The following is a 14,856-nucleotide window of genomic DNA, read 5'->3' on the forward strand; positions in this document are numbered from 1 at the left end:
TACTACTTATTATATAAATAAGTTCTGTCATATTCATGTAATGTGCTGTGACTCTGTTACGTTGTTCATTCTGGTCACATGACATCTATTGCTTCTGTCCATCCGAAGAGAGGGATCCTCCTCTGTTGCTCTCCTGAAGGTTCTTCCCTTTTTTTTCCTATGCAAGGGTTTTTTCGATTTTTTGGGGAGTTATTCCTGATCCGATGTGAGGTCCCGGGACAGGGTTGTTATGTGTACAGATTGTAAAGCCCTCAAAATTTGTATTTGTGATTTTGGGCGATACAAAATAAACTGAATTGAATTGAACTTTCTAGTTGTGTTTGAAAAGATTAAAACCAACAGTTTGGTCTTCCTTCTCAGTCCTTTCCAACCTTGTTACCCTGGCTGTGGCGCTCCGTCCCAAACACCATGTTTGGAAACAGGTTGCAAATAGAGTTTGTTGAACCAAATTATTTGGGTTCTGTATTTTTCTTTGTCAAGCATTACTTCAACAGCGGGAAATAGTGAATTTGTTGTATACTATTTCCTGCAGCAGATTAACAACACATATGGTGTTCTAGTGAGCATCACTGTATGTATGTTCATGGTAATAGAAGCACCCAGTGCAACAGTTTGAGCCACAGATGAATAAGATGTATCAGACTTTGGACACACAGAATACTTGATATGAGGACATTCTCATTGTATCCTTCACTGGAGTACACTGGAGTACCAAATGTGTATTCATTCACTACTGATACTAGTCTCCAACAAATGCACTTGTTTCTCCTGTTTGAGTATTTTTTACTTTGATGAAACCGACAAGGTTCAGGAAATGACTGAGCCTCTAAAAAAATGGACCATTTCAGTTCATGTTGATTCCCTCTGCTGATTGAGTGTTAAAGACAAGAAGGAACGGACTGTAGGAAAGACGGACACAGTGTTGGTTTCAGTGTTACGGAATTTTTTTGACAATTAGAAGAAAAAGAGAATTACACATCCTAAAATATTATAATCAACAATTATTAACACCAAATACAACTAGGGCAGTGTTGGGCAAATCTAATGAACGATAATCAGCACAATTATATTTAATACAGTTCTCAGTGTCCAGTTCTGATGTTGTACTGGAAAATACATGTTTTGTTTATTTCACTACATTAAAAAAAAAACAATAATCTTGTATAGTTTTGACATATTTGAATATTTTCAGTTTGACCCCACTTACAGACATGTAACACACTTGGTTAAGTTTAGGGAACGATCATTGTCGTCGTGCTAATACAAGTGAACTGTCAGTTGTAAATGTGAAAAGAACAGCTGTCTTCTGTGTTAAAGGCAAATGCTTTGTTCACCTCCTCCTTACACCGACTTTGTGACGCAATACTAGCTACCACGGCCACTAGAGGGTGGTGTTACCCCACTTGCTGAAACAACGGATGACGTCGTTCTTTATTGGAGAATATTCTTCGTAAAACCTTGGAGTTGCAAGGTACAGGTCGCCCGACTTTGTTACAGAGCCAGGCTAGCTATTGCCTCCTCTTTCCAGTCTTTATGCTAAGCTAAGCTAACCAGCTGCTAGCTGTACCTTCATTTTTATTGTACGAACATGATAATCAATGTTCTCATAACGCTGGGCAAAAAAGCAAGAAAAAAACACAGATTCTCACCACGCTTTATTCCCAAAATATCCATGTGCAGGAGCAAAAACATTCTCCCGCTGGTGCTTTTACATGTTCAACATGTGACAAGTGATTTTTTCTTCAGCACATGATTCAGAAAACGATTGTTCCATTTGTGGTGAAAAACACATGTACTGTGTCTTTGTTACTTCGGCTCACTTGTTAACAATCCTTTCCTAGATTGGGCAGAGCAACTCCTGGCACGTGGCGGCGGCCCCGTCCTCATGTGGCCCCGTTTGCAGAGGCACCTTGGGACCAAGGTTGTGAAGGAGCTCCAGTCGCCGTCCGGCTGTGTCGCTGTAATCTCTGCGTGGGATTTGGTAATCACAAGGTGGCAGACCGTCGGACACAGATTGCCGTGTCAGATAGGATTGAAGACAGCGGCGCTTTGATTGATACGTTGGCGCGTGCGTCTGATGGATGCTGATGTGACAGGAAGGGTATGATGACCTCTTGTGCCAGAGGCGGTTTCCAGGCAAATAATCAGATCGGTTCAAGATGTATCGGTTTTAAATGCGAGGATAAGCCGTGCTTCATAAAAAATGGAAATGGCTGCCATCATATCACTCCACAACATCACCATAGTGGCAATTTCACCTTGTTTTCCTCTCATGCACTACAACACAGCACTTTGATGGGAACTTGCTCAGACAGTCTGCATGCATTAGTAGCCTCTGTGACAGCCTTAACGCCTTTGTTGTTCCTTATAGTCTCGGTAAAGCGTGCTCTCCTGGGTTATATTGGTGATTTACTGTACAAACAGATAACGCAAAGTGAGTGCCTTCAATGGCAGTGCATTGTGGAAGCACACAAAGGAATAATTGGGACGAACCCCCGTGCCATAAAGGTTTGAGATTACAATATGAATCCACTTGCTTCAGGACATGGAGTACATTGGAGCGCATGAAGGAACACTCGCACAGTCTGTGTTGAGCACAGGAAGTGCGTGCCGGAACAGTGTCTGCACTCCATTGGGCCGCATGCCGCTGTGCTTCGGTGTTACGCGATGGTGAGAGCCAGAGGTGTCAAGTAACGAAGGACAAATACTTCGTTACCTTACTTAAGTAGAAATTTTGGGTATCTATACTTTACTGGAGTATTTCTTTTTCAGACGACTTTTTACTTCTACTCCTTACATTTTCACGCAAATATCTGTACTTTCTACTCCCTACATTTTAAAAATAGCCTCGTTACTATTTCATTTTGGTTTGTTTTCATTCCGGTTTGTCATCGTTCAAAAACACACACACAAAAAACCTCTCCGCCCCGTTGCCCACAGATACGTGCGCGCACACAGGTGAGCGCTGAGCACACACACCAGCGGACAGAGAGCGTCGAAAAATATGTCGCGTGAAAAGTAGACCGCTATATCTGCGTTTTAAACGCTCCCAGGGTGAAGATGAACAGCAGCTCATGTGAGGAGCAGCGGAGTTCTCCTCGCACCGGAGCAGCTCTCTGAACCCGGAGCGGCTCTCTGAACCCAGAGCGACTCTCTGAACCCGGAGCAGCTCTCTGAACCCGGAGCGGCTCTCTGAACCCGGAGCAGCTCTCTGAACCCGGAGCGGCTCTCTGAACCCGGAGCGGCTCTCTGAACCCGGAGCGGCTCTCTGAACCCGGAGCAGCTCTCTGAACCCGGAGCAGCTCTCTGAACCCGGAGCAGCTCTCTGAACCCGGAGCGGCTCTCCTGTTCCAGGTGAAACGAGCCAAAGTGCTCGTGTCTTCTACCAACAATGAGCTGCTGGCTTCACATATTACAAAAGTACAAAGTACACGGATATAAAACTAAGTCATTAATAAATACATGGACAAATGCCTGTACTTTCGGGTAAATGGTTACGGTACGCCGTTAACAGGCTATGCTTGCGTATGTGCGATTTGACGCGATGCCGTGAGCTCTGTGAGCTCGTCTTTTCTTGCTGTTGCGTTTCTCAAAATAAAAAAAACGAATATTGAGCATGAATTGAGAGAGGCCGTATCAAATCTACAACCCCGTTTATAACATATGTGTTGAGGAAAGCAACTCACTGCAGCCACTAATACTGATACAACCTGATGGCTCACATATCTGCACTCATTCTGTTTTGTTTGGCAAAAAAAATTAAAAGCTTATTGTTTTCCACAATGAGCTATTTAGTAGTAACTAAATATGAGAATTTTTTTGCACAGATAGAACTTACACAAAACATTGTCTGATGGGGCAAACTGATTTACTTGAAAGTGATTGCAATTGTCTTTGTTCTGTTATTTATAAAAGCACAGATGAGTCACACAATTATGTTATTTACAGAAAAAGTTTGAGAACCACAGCTTTAAGTGTTTGTGTTGGAGTTGCCGCCGCCGCCTATTTTGCACTATTACAATACTTATAGGCAACTAGTTATCATGTCTTCCGCTCCATGAAACGCATGTTAATGCTCAGTAGTACACATATGGTACTTTAATGTATTTGCATTGTAATAAAATGTGATCATTTTAAATGGGCATATATGCAGCTGAAACGGGTAGCCTAGTGCATCCCACATTTTTCAACATAACATTTTAAAATATTATAGTCATTATGGCCTTTATAAAAATTATTGTTTTGGGGGGAGGTGGGGTAGTGCACTATAGGCCCCTGAGACGCGGCTTAAGAGTTTGTCCTTAGTGTAAAAAATTAAAAATATATAAAATAAATAAATATTCCCCTTACATTACTTTTACTTTTATACTTTTAAGTAGTTTTTAAACCAGTACTTTTACACTTTTACTTAAGTAAAAAGCTTGAGTTGATACTTCAACTGTTACAGAAGTATTTTTAAACCCTAGTATCTATACTTCTACCTGACTAATGAATGTGAATACTTTTGACACCTCTGGTGAGAGCGAGGAGACCGGCTCAATGGAGTGGAGTCTGAGCACGAAGCAGCAGGTGGAGTGGCTGCAGCTCTGGGAAGTGTTGTTATTGAGGATGAGTGTTATTATGGGTAACTAAAAAGAGGTAAGTAGCAGGTATCAATTTACTATGGCACCAAAATCACAAATTTGCCTTAGAGGGCTTTACAATTACTATTTACCAGCCACTATATTGCAGCTCAGATGCTCAACAATGGAAAATTATTTGCGGCAACTAAATAATATTCTTTTGGATCGATTAAGTGAAATTGAACATTTACCCACGGCACACCTTAATATCTCTCACGGCACAGTGGTTGAAAATCATTGTGCTAAGGGGCTATTTCATTATTGTTCAGGCCCAATTCTGCCTTTACTAAGAGGGAGCCATTTCTTTTCATATTAAAAGAGCCAAGAGACTTGAAGTGTTGACCGGGTGGTCAGCAGACCCTTTATATACTCTCACCTTCAAGACGTGTAAGATGCAACATAATGTGCATTGAATATGAATCTGTGTCTGCTGTTTTTTCCACAAAAAATGTAATTACCTTGTTGAAACTAAGATAAGACTTTTATTTATATTTTCTTACATATCTTTTAGTAAAAAACCTAAATGCTAAAATTAGTTTGATGACACATCTTGAACTCAGGGGTAGGACACAACCCCATCCAAGGGGATTTGGGGGCTTGTGGGTCATAGCAGCCGCTAGCTGGTGCTATTATGGAAGACTTGGCTTCATGTGTTCATGTTCCCTCATCCTCCTCCAGTTCCGTGAGTGAGGTGTGAGTGGAACAGCTCTGCATCCGGCTGATGTCATCAAATATGAAGGATTATATATTTACGTCTGCCTCTTAATTTTCCATATTCAACCTCACTCTGAAATATATCTCATTACTGAAGAAAAAGACACCCGACTTGAATCAAGACCCTGATCTGCGCCCGTCTTCAACTGTAGAAAAAGGTGAATCATTCTTGAGTTGCGACAAGTGGATATTGAATTTCACTGGCAAATAAACACTTCAACAACATTTTACACATTTGCAGGTTATTTAAAAAAACGATTCCTAATAAAATACACAATATGGACGACATCAAAACATATTTTCTGTCTGGAAATAAGAAGGATATAAACCACATTTCTGGTAGACAAGAGTTAAACATGTCGATGCACCTACTCAACAAATCATGAATGGAGGTTGCACAACTCTGACGCCATTGAGTTCCTTAGCCCTGTAAACTGTGGAGGATTTCCTCTCTACTCCTGCTACTACTACTGTTATATGTGCAAGATGGATTTAAAGAGTCTCACAGCAAGAGGAAAGAAGCTGCTCTGGAGTCTGGTGGCTCAGCAGCTGATACTTGTGCATCTCTTTCCAGACGGCAGCAGGTGAACAGGTTGTAGCTCTGGTGGGTTTAGTCTTCTAATATCCTTGAGCTCTTCTCAGGCGCTTCTCCTCACCATCATCACTGATGCTCAGTAAATGGTACCAGTGATGTTCTTGTTTTAATCACCCGCTATAGAGCCCTCCTGTCCTGGTCCCATGCCAGCTTGTAATGTTTCCAGTCAGGGTGCTTTCTATCGCTCCGATGTCAAAGTTAACAAGAACTCGCGAATTATGCCATCGAAAGTTTCCTTTAGAAATCAGCAGGATTTAGCTGTGTCGGTTGTTGGTGATGCTGATTCTCCACCTCAGATCCATTGATGGAGACAGCGGTGCGTCTAAAATCAACAATCAGCTCCTTGGTTTTACTGACGTTGAGCAGCAGGTTGTTCTCTGAGGTTTCCTCTCTATGAAGTCTCATTGTTGAGAATGAGACGAGCTCTCAGAATAGCAGCTTTCAATCAGTGATGTAAATGAAAAAGATGATTTGAAATCTGAAATGTACCATTTAGACAAGCTTTTTTTATTGTTGCTTTATTTAACACAAGTGTCGTCTTGTGGGCTGCTTCACCTTCAGCCCTCGTGGGGAAGTCGTTGCTTCTTGTAGTTAATGATATGTGGTGATATTAACTATGACATACCGTAAAAGTTGGGTTACAACCTACCTCCGGTGGGTGTCCCTGCTGTAGCAAGCTAGCAGCAGCGCTAGCTCGCTGCTGCTGCTAGCTCCCCGCTACTGCTGCTACTGCCCGCGTCCCCTCTGCCCAAGTCGGGTGTCGAGCCGGGGCTGGTCCCGCTACGGTGGTTGTCGGGGAGCTAGCGGAGAGCTAGCAGGAGCCCTAGCTGGCTACAGCGGGGAGCTAACGGGGACACTGACCGAAGGTAGTAGCAGCTTGTATCCCGACTTTTACGGTACATCCTTCTACGGGTAACGTATCAATATCCTCTCTGACATGAGAGTAGATATTTGGCACTATATTACTATTTCAGGGATAAAAGTTGGGATGTAAATATTTCTGACATACAACATTTAAACCTTCACCGTCGCCCTTGACCCGCTCAAAGGCTTTTGAAGCCATTCCTCCCATCGCTGTGACAGGGCCACCTCATCTCCTGCTGTAATTCATGAAGCACAGCGCAGTAGAGTGAAAGCCATTTCAGAATTATTCCCATTGATATAGAGGTGTAAAATGCTCCAAAGCTTTATAGGTCGTAGACCTCCCTAAAAAGCTTTCCCTCTCAAATGCAGTTAGCGATCCAAGTTCCCCTTCTTCACGTCTCACATCATCCTGAAAAGCTTTTTTTATTTCTTGCCAAAGGTTGAATACCGTGATAACATGAGCAGCGCTGCGACCACTGCTTCTGAATAATGAATAGCACAGCAACCAATCATTCTTCACTCGTCCCCCGCCGTCTTATCTCGTAGCAGCTTTTTTCATCCATTTTGTTCCAGAGCGCACTAAAAGGTGGCAGGCAGCGCTTGGCTTCCCCACAGCTGATGCTGAGCTTCGTGACAGGTGAACTCTGGGCCCGCCGCTCAATAGAATGGAAGGAGCGCAAGCTGTTGGAGCCATCAGGTTCAGAGACAGACTGCTGTAGCAGTCCTTGGTGGAGCAGCCGACTGGTTCCGACTGGTTCCACACTATTTCACCGGGTCCCCGTGACAAGTCATGCAAATCCAAATGAATGCCTCCTGACTTTATAGGGCGATAATTAATGTGAATTATCTGCATTTTGAGCAGTCTGTGCAACAACACCACATGGCAACCATATGGCAGACTCAGAGCTGAAAAAAAAAAGAATTGGGATTGGGAAATGTTAACAGTCATTTGTGCGTGGACACGATTTATTGAAACGTTTGAAGTGATGCAAGACTTTGAACATTTACTGCGAAACAAGATTCTCACATGCAGCGAGACATGGGGCGATAAATGGGGGAAAGGAAGTCTTTTTCCAGACCCTGAACTCAAAAGCTGCTCCCCAAAATAGAGCTTCCTTCTATCATCTAGCACATGCCAAGCAAGGACACAACACCAGATAAAATAGCATGTGGCCATTTAGTTCTAATCATTTTATGTAACAAAGAAATGGAAGGTGACAAGCTTTTCCAATTGTCTGGCCCTTCACAACTGATTATACATTTCTGTCTGCAATTTAAAATAGAGAAAAATACTGAGCAATTTGCATACTATGCAGCTTCACCTCTTCCTAACGGAAAACACACTTTGGTTTGGAAGCTGGCGGATGCACTCGGAATCAATCGAAAAATTCATAATGGCTCAGCAGCGTATCATCAGAATCTGTAAAATTAAGGAAGAGTGATGTTTACAAAAAGCAATCTGTTTGATGAGTGCTTCAAAATCAATTTCAAGCAACATGGGCCAAAGCAGCCTCCCTTGATTTGACGGCGGTACTGTAGCTTACTGCTCCCCAGCGAAATGGCGGCGGGTAGACGCATGCAATTACCCGGCATAAAACACTCCTGACTCCCTCCTAATTATAAACCCTTGTGAATAATCACAGCCCACTGCAATTAATGGAGCAACTCTTCAGCGGAACACTGGAGAGAGCTGCAGCTCGCACTAACGGCACATTTTAATTTCGCCGATTTCATTAGGCCTATCCGTTTTTGAAATTAGACTTATGAAATGTGGCTGACCTTCTGGTGCCACAGAGGAAGGCCGCGATTGCGAACCCTTCCCTGCTCTAACATGTGAGAAAGTTTTTGTTTAACCAGGTCCGAAAAGCCCACAAAACCAGTGTTAAAAGCCCATATGGGAACATCAGGATTCACCCCTGGTTGGCTTCAGAAACACTGGGCAAACTTTGTTTTGATCGATGTAGCTTTTAAACGCTGCATCTTGCCAAGAGATCACAGACAAAACAACGACTACGGTTTTTGAAGATCCCCTTTGGTTCATGTTAAAGATTCCAATCGGTCCATTGGTTGATATTTTGTTTAGATGTACAAGTCCGCAATCACAAAACATGGAACAGATCAACCAGGTTCAGAAATGACTGCATGGTTATGTCTCAAGCTCTAGTTTCAAGTCTTCTTCAATACAGCATGATGTTCATTTAGTGAATAATGGTCCATTTAGAGTCAAACAGACCATAAAGCAGGGGATAATTTAGGGTGCTACCAGTCCACATTCCAAATATGGTCACTTCTGTTCATTGGGTGCAAAAAGATGGCGACAAAACAGCGGTCTACAAACCAACCATGACTACGTCCATTTGTTATATACAGTCTGTGGGTTCTCAGCAATACACCACCCTTGACACACACACACACACACACACACACACACACACACACACACACACACACACACACACACACACACACAAAATAGGCCTGCACTCTGCGTGTAAGGTAGGCACCCTGGACCTGGGTGCCCCAAATAAAAGGGCCCCAAACAGCTATACATGTATTATGATGTTTAGATAGAAAACAGTATTGAATTATGACTATTCTTACTCAGCTCCCCAAAGCAAGTACAACACAAAACAGTATACTACTTACTGATTACTTTAATGAGGGAAACATTGTAGAATACTACATTTACCGACAGATACATGTTACTGGTTACGTTGCAGATTCTGATTTGACTCGAATATAACAATTCAAGTAAATAGCTGAAGGAAGGACTTCAGCTTACTATTTGTAGTTAGTTTTTTGAGTACTTCCTCTAATACTTCCTCTAACAAAATAAAGCACGAAAGAATCTTCCTGGGGCCCCAGATCATCCGGCCCCTGGAAAAGACACATTCTGTAGCACCAGGCTTACTTGCACTCTGGCGGAAGTAGAGCTGCACGTCCTCATTTCTACACGGGAACTAAATCCATCACGCTCCGGAACATAAAGGATCATGATTACTCAAAATGTCATTTTAACTGTGTGTGTCCTCACCTCCTCCGGTATCTCTACCCGCCGTCATTTGTCTTTTTAATGAATGCTTTACACAGAACACCATTCTATACAGGTTTTAAAAAAAGCTTTGAAAACGGGTGATCTTTTCATATGAAAAACGCACATTCATCATTTTAGCCAATAGGTATTACAAGAGGAACCAAAAATGTAAGTTCAGACACAATCCAGACATGATTTTACTACTCTGCTAATGTGTACTATATTTGAAGATAATCTGAAATTGACACACATTTGAAAAATCTTGCTGACCGTAGTTTCAAATAGAAATGATGAAAGAATGCGTCAATACCTGGGACCTTATGATATCCATCTTACACCAGAGGTCTCATCAATTTTGCAGGGCTGTCACTCTTAGGTCCAAATGGCAATAAAGACTTCAGCGACACTATTGGATCACAGTTGGGAGACTGTAAGGCTTCTTATATATGGGACCAAGATGGAGGCACTGATAAGAGCCCGACTCCTGGAGGCTCAATGCAAAATGCATCAACGCGCTATGTCGTTACCTCATATTGGTCCCAGCATGTCCTGCAACTGGAGAGCTCCAGGGGAAGAAATAAGAGTTATAGGTGATGTCTTATTGACAAAACTGTGGCCTTTGAGCCATTGGAGTGGGGAGATACAAATAATTGAGCAAGAAAGAGTTGACTTCTTCCATGCAATCACAAAAAACTAAGATTGACAGGAGATGAGAGAGAAGGAATGGAAGAAGTAAGAGGAAAGGAGTGGAGGGTGAAGAAGTGAGAAAAGGAGTGCACAGAATGGAGACGCTTACATTTCACGTGCTCGTTATTTGAGAAGTTTGTCAGTTTCCAACGACAGAAGGATGCAGAGAAGAAAGGACGGAGAATGGAGGAGAGATATAAATGAGGGCATTGTGATTAACATCCTAACACTAACCATAAAGAAGCAGCTTATAACACGGGATGCCAAGATAAATGGAAATAACCGTTGCAGATGACAAAATTCTACCTGCGAAAACCAAACAAATACAACACACAAAGCACAATCATAGCTCGTTGACAATCAGCACATCCGCTATCTGTGGCAAAGGAACGATGATGAGGAACCCTCGAGAGCGAGCGCCTCGCTTCCGCTCATCTCCAGTCAAGAGTCAGCATCAACCCGGCTGTCACAGGGAACAGCAGCGCGGGAACACGAGGCTTTGGCCCAGGAGATTGTCGGGTCGGGAAGCAAATGTGCGTTGACATTTTGTCACCTCAGTTGTTAGTGTTGGGAGTCATGTGGGCCAAAGAGCGATGGAACAGGTTAGAACTTGACTTGGGCGAGTCGATTTCTGACCTACTTTCCCGCCTGGCAAGTAAACAACGTTGAACTCTGCTTCTGTCCCTGGGGGGAGATTGTCATTGAAAAATACAAAAATAAATAGTTTGTCTTTTCTTTTTTGTCAGTGGTACTGTCTCCAGCGTAATTATTTGTTTTGCCCGAACATCCGGGTGCTTGTCTAGCTCCATGGGAGCAGAGGACCGAGGGACTGGAGACGAGAGGAAGTTGAAGAGTGAGGGAAAGAGGAAGAAGAACGGGAGGAGTAGAGAGGAAAGATGAAGGAAACGAAGGAGGGAACAGGAAGTGAGACGTGAGAACTTGAAACTTGAGGGACAAGAGATGAAGACGTCTCGAGCAGAAAGGAGGAGCAAAGGGGAGCAGAAGGTGAGGGAACAAGATGGGCATTTAATTAAAAAAATTGGCATCATAAGCTTTCAATGGGAAACTGTAATACTTTTTATACTTTCATATTTCAGTGGAGGAAAATGGGACGAATGGCGCGGAGCTGAGAGGAAAGTTAGGCATGGAGAAGAGGATGAAGTAGACCAGAGGAAGTACCGTGAGATGCTAATGTGTGCCCATGTTGTTCATCCTGCCGCTCCGGAAAAACAAATCGACTAGGATTGAGTAAATGTTCTCCCGTGTGCCTGATATTCAGTTCACAGTATTGATGAGCACATTTAGTTGCCATTGTTGGGGATACTTGATTTGCAATTAGAGCAGCCCAGATTATTATGGCCTTTAGAGTCTAATGTGGCACATTTGTCAGCTGAACAGTCATTCCTGAGCTCTTCTCCAGCACAGAAACAAGACCAAAAAAATAAAAAAGGTCTCTGATTATTAAGGATGTTTACACCACATTCCTATCCTATCCCTACCTGTGTGTGTTGTGTTCCTTGTGTTGCTATGACGTGTTTTCATTATTGCCCAATTTCATTGCCGTGAAAACACCCAGAGCGACGCAGATCTGAACCCAAAAACCGGCTCTGTGTTTGCAGCCTTTTCGCATAATTTATGAACAATTTATGACAACTGATTCTGACGCCCGGCACGATATTCCACCTCCTCCTCCCCGGCTGGCTCTCTCCGGCTGCCCTCGGAGATAGCCCCGGCGTTTAAGCCTGCACTTTGGTCGACTCTGTTTCGGGTGGATGAGCGCCGGCTATTCCCCTCGCAGAGTTTCACTCGCCAGGAGTTGCCCAATCCGAGGCTCAGTGCATGTGGCCGAGGGGCTTAGAGGAGCTTTGGAGGAGCGGGAGCGCTCTGGGGAAACTGTGACTGGAGGCAACCGGGCCAGATGAGGTCTCTGTGGGTTTTAGGAGGGACCTCTGGGAGATGGAGGAAACAGAAATCACACACACTGACAGTTAGACTAGAGACACACGAGGCGGATTTATGAAGCGTCCTACGCTGACTTCCAGAAGGAAACTGCAGAGAAAAGCAGAAAAAGCAAGAACCTATCTGCATTATTTTTTTATCTGTATAGGCAAATTATTTAAGGAATATACCAGGGTTATTATATGCATACACACACACAACAAAATGATGACAACATCTGTTAAACTGTACAGGCTATAACAGGGACAGGGACATACAATAATGATGCAGATAATGTCGGTTTAATGTTCCCTACACGCAAAGCGTCTGGGGAAATGACAATATGAACACATCTTTAAAATATTAAGGCTGAAATAAATCACGAAATAATTAGAGACATGGGACCTATTTCACATCCTACTAGTTGTGATGAAGGTTTCCTTCATTGTGCGACAACGACCCCACTCACACCGAGGTCACTTCCTGCGTCTTGTGCTATCTCAAAAAGTTATGTGTCAATCCATCCTGGATATTGTATATAAAGTTATCTTTACTTTATACTATAATATCGGACCAAAGAATGCTTCACAGTTTTAAATCAATATGGAGCAGAGGAAGGGATGCACCGACAACAACAGTGGCTCACTTAAGGTGGGATGACCTTTAAGGTGGACCAGCTGCTCTCCTCCAGGTGACACATTGCTCTTTTCTTCATTTTTGATATTTCGTTGAAGCAGTCCAACAGATTATTTGGTAGCCTCAATTGGTGAAAATGTGGATTGTCGGATGATGATTAAGTATTTAAATTATTTTAAACATCCCTACTGCAAACTCTATTAATGTCACAGAAAACACAAAGATGCATGTTAAATGCCGGTGTTGTATATTGACTTTGTCTCCTTGGTGCAGAACAGAATAATGAGCATGTGGGCGGAGCTTTCCCCCTCAAGACGGAGGCTTGATTTCCTCCCGCTGTGAAGCGAGTGTTCCTTCTGTCTGTCCGGGTTCCAACATGTGGGGCGAGCGCAGCGGGTCACCTGAGCCCTCACCCTGTGATCACTCACCCACACCAGAGGAAAGCCCCACGGAGGATCACAGTGCAGCTTTACCGTCTTTGTGAGGCCGGTTTGATGTTGCATGTCCTACACACTTTAAACCCCACCGCCACCAATGCAGCACAGCCGCGGGGCTTTTGCTGTGAAACATGAGGGGGGAGGGGGAGTGTACTCGCTTTATTTAGGGGAGAGATTTCCCTGCATGTCAGGTGATGGATATATATATATATATATATATATATATATATATATATATATATATATATATATATATATATATACATACAGGACTGTCTCAGAAAATTAGAATATTGTGATAAAGTTCTTTATTTTCTGTAATGCAAAAAAAAATAAAAAATGTCATGCATTCTGGATTCATTACAAATCAACTGAAATATTGCAAGCCTTTTATTGTTTTAATATTGCTGATTATGGCTTACAGCTTAAGAAAACTCAAAAATCCTATCTCAAAAAATTAGAATATCATGAAAAAGTATACTAGTAGGGTATTCAACTAATCACTTGAATCGTCTAATTAAGTCAAAACACCTGCAAGGGTTTCCTGAGCCTTGAAAAACACTCAGCTTGGTTCAGTAAACTAAATCACAAGTATGGGGAAGACTGCTGATCTGACTTCTGTCCAGAGGACCATCATTAGACACAAAAAGACATTTCTCAAAGAGCAAGCTGTTCACACAGTGCAGTTTCAAAGCACATCCACAAAAAGTCTGTTGGAAGGGGGAAATATGGCAGGAAACGCTGCACAACCAAGAGAGATGCCCGCAGCCTTAACAGCATTGTGAAGAAGAGTCGCTTCCAGAATTTGGAGCTTCAAAGACAGTGGACTGAAGCTGAGTCCAGGTATCAAAAGCCACTGTTCACAGACGTGTCCGGGAAATGGGCTACAATAGCCGGATTCCCATGGTCAAGCCACTTCTGAACTAAGACAACGGAAGAAGCGTCTGACTTGGGCTCTGGAAAAGAAGCACTGGACAGTTGCAGAGTGGTCCAAAGTCCTCTTTTCAGACAAAAGCAAGTGTTGTATTTCATTTGGAAGTCAAGGCGCCAGAGTCTGGAAAAAGGCTGGAGAGGCGCAAAATCCAAGTTGCTTGAAATCCAGTGTGAAGTTCCCACAGTCAGTGACGGTTTGGGGTGACATGTCAGCTGCTGGTGTTGGTCCACTGTGTTTCATCAAGTCCAGAGTAAATGCAGCTGTGTCCCAAGAGATTTTAGAGCACTACATGCTTCCGTCTGCAGAAAAGCTCTATGGAGATGAGGATTTCATTTTCCAGCATGATCTGGCACCTGCCCACAGTGCCAAAACCACCAGTAACTGGTGTACTGACC

The sequence above is a fragment of the Taurulus bubalis genome (genome assembly GCF_910589615.1).
Source record: "Taurulus bubalis genome assembly, chromosome: 8".
In the NCBI taxonomy this organism is placed as follows: domain Eukaryota; kingdom Metazoa; phylum Chordata; class Actinopteri; order Perciformes; family Cottidae; genus Taurulus; species Taurulus bubalis.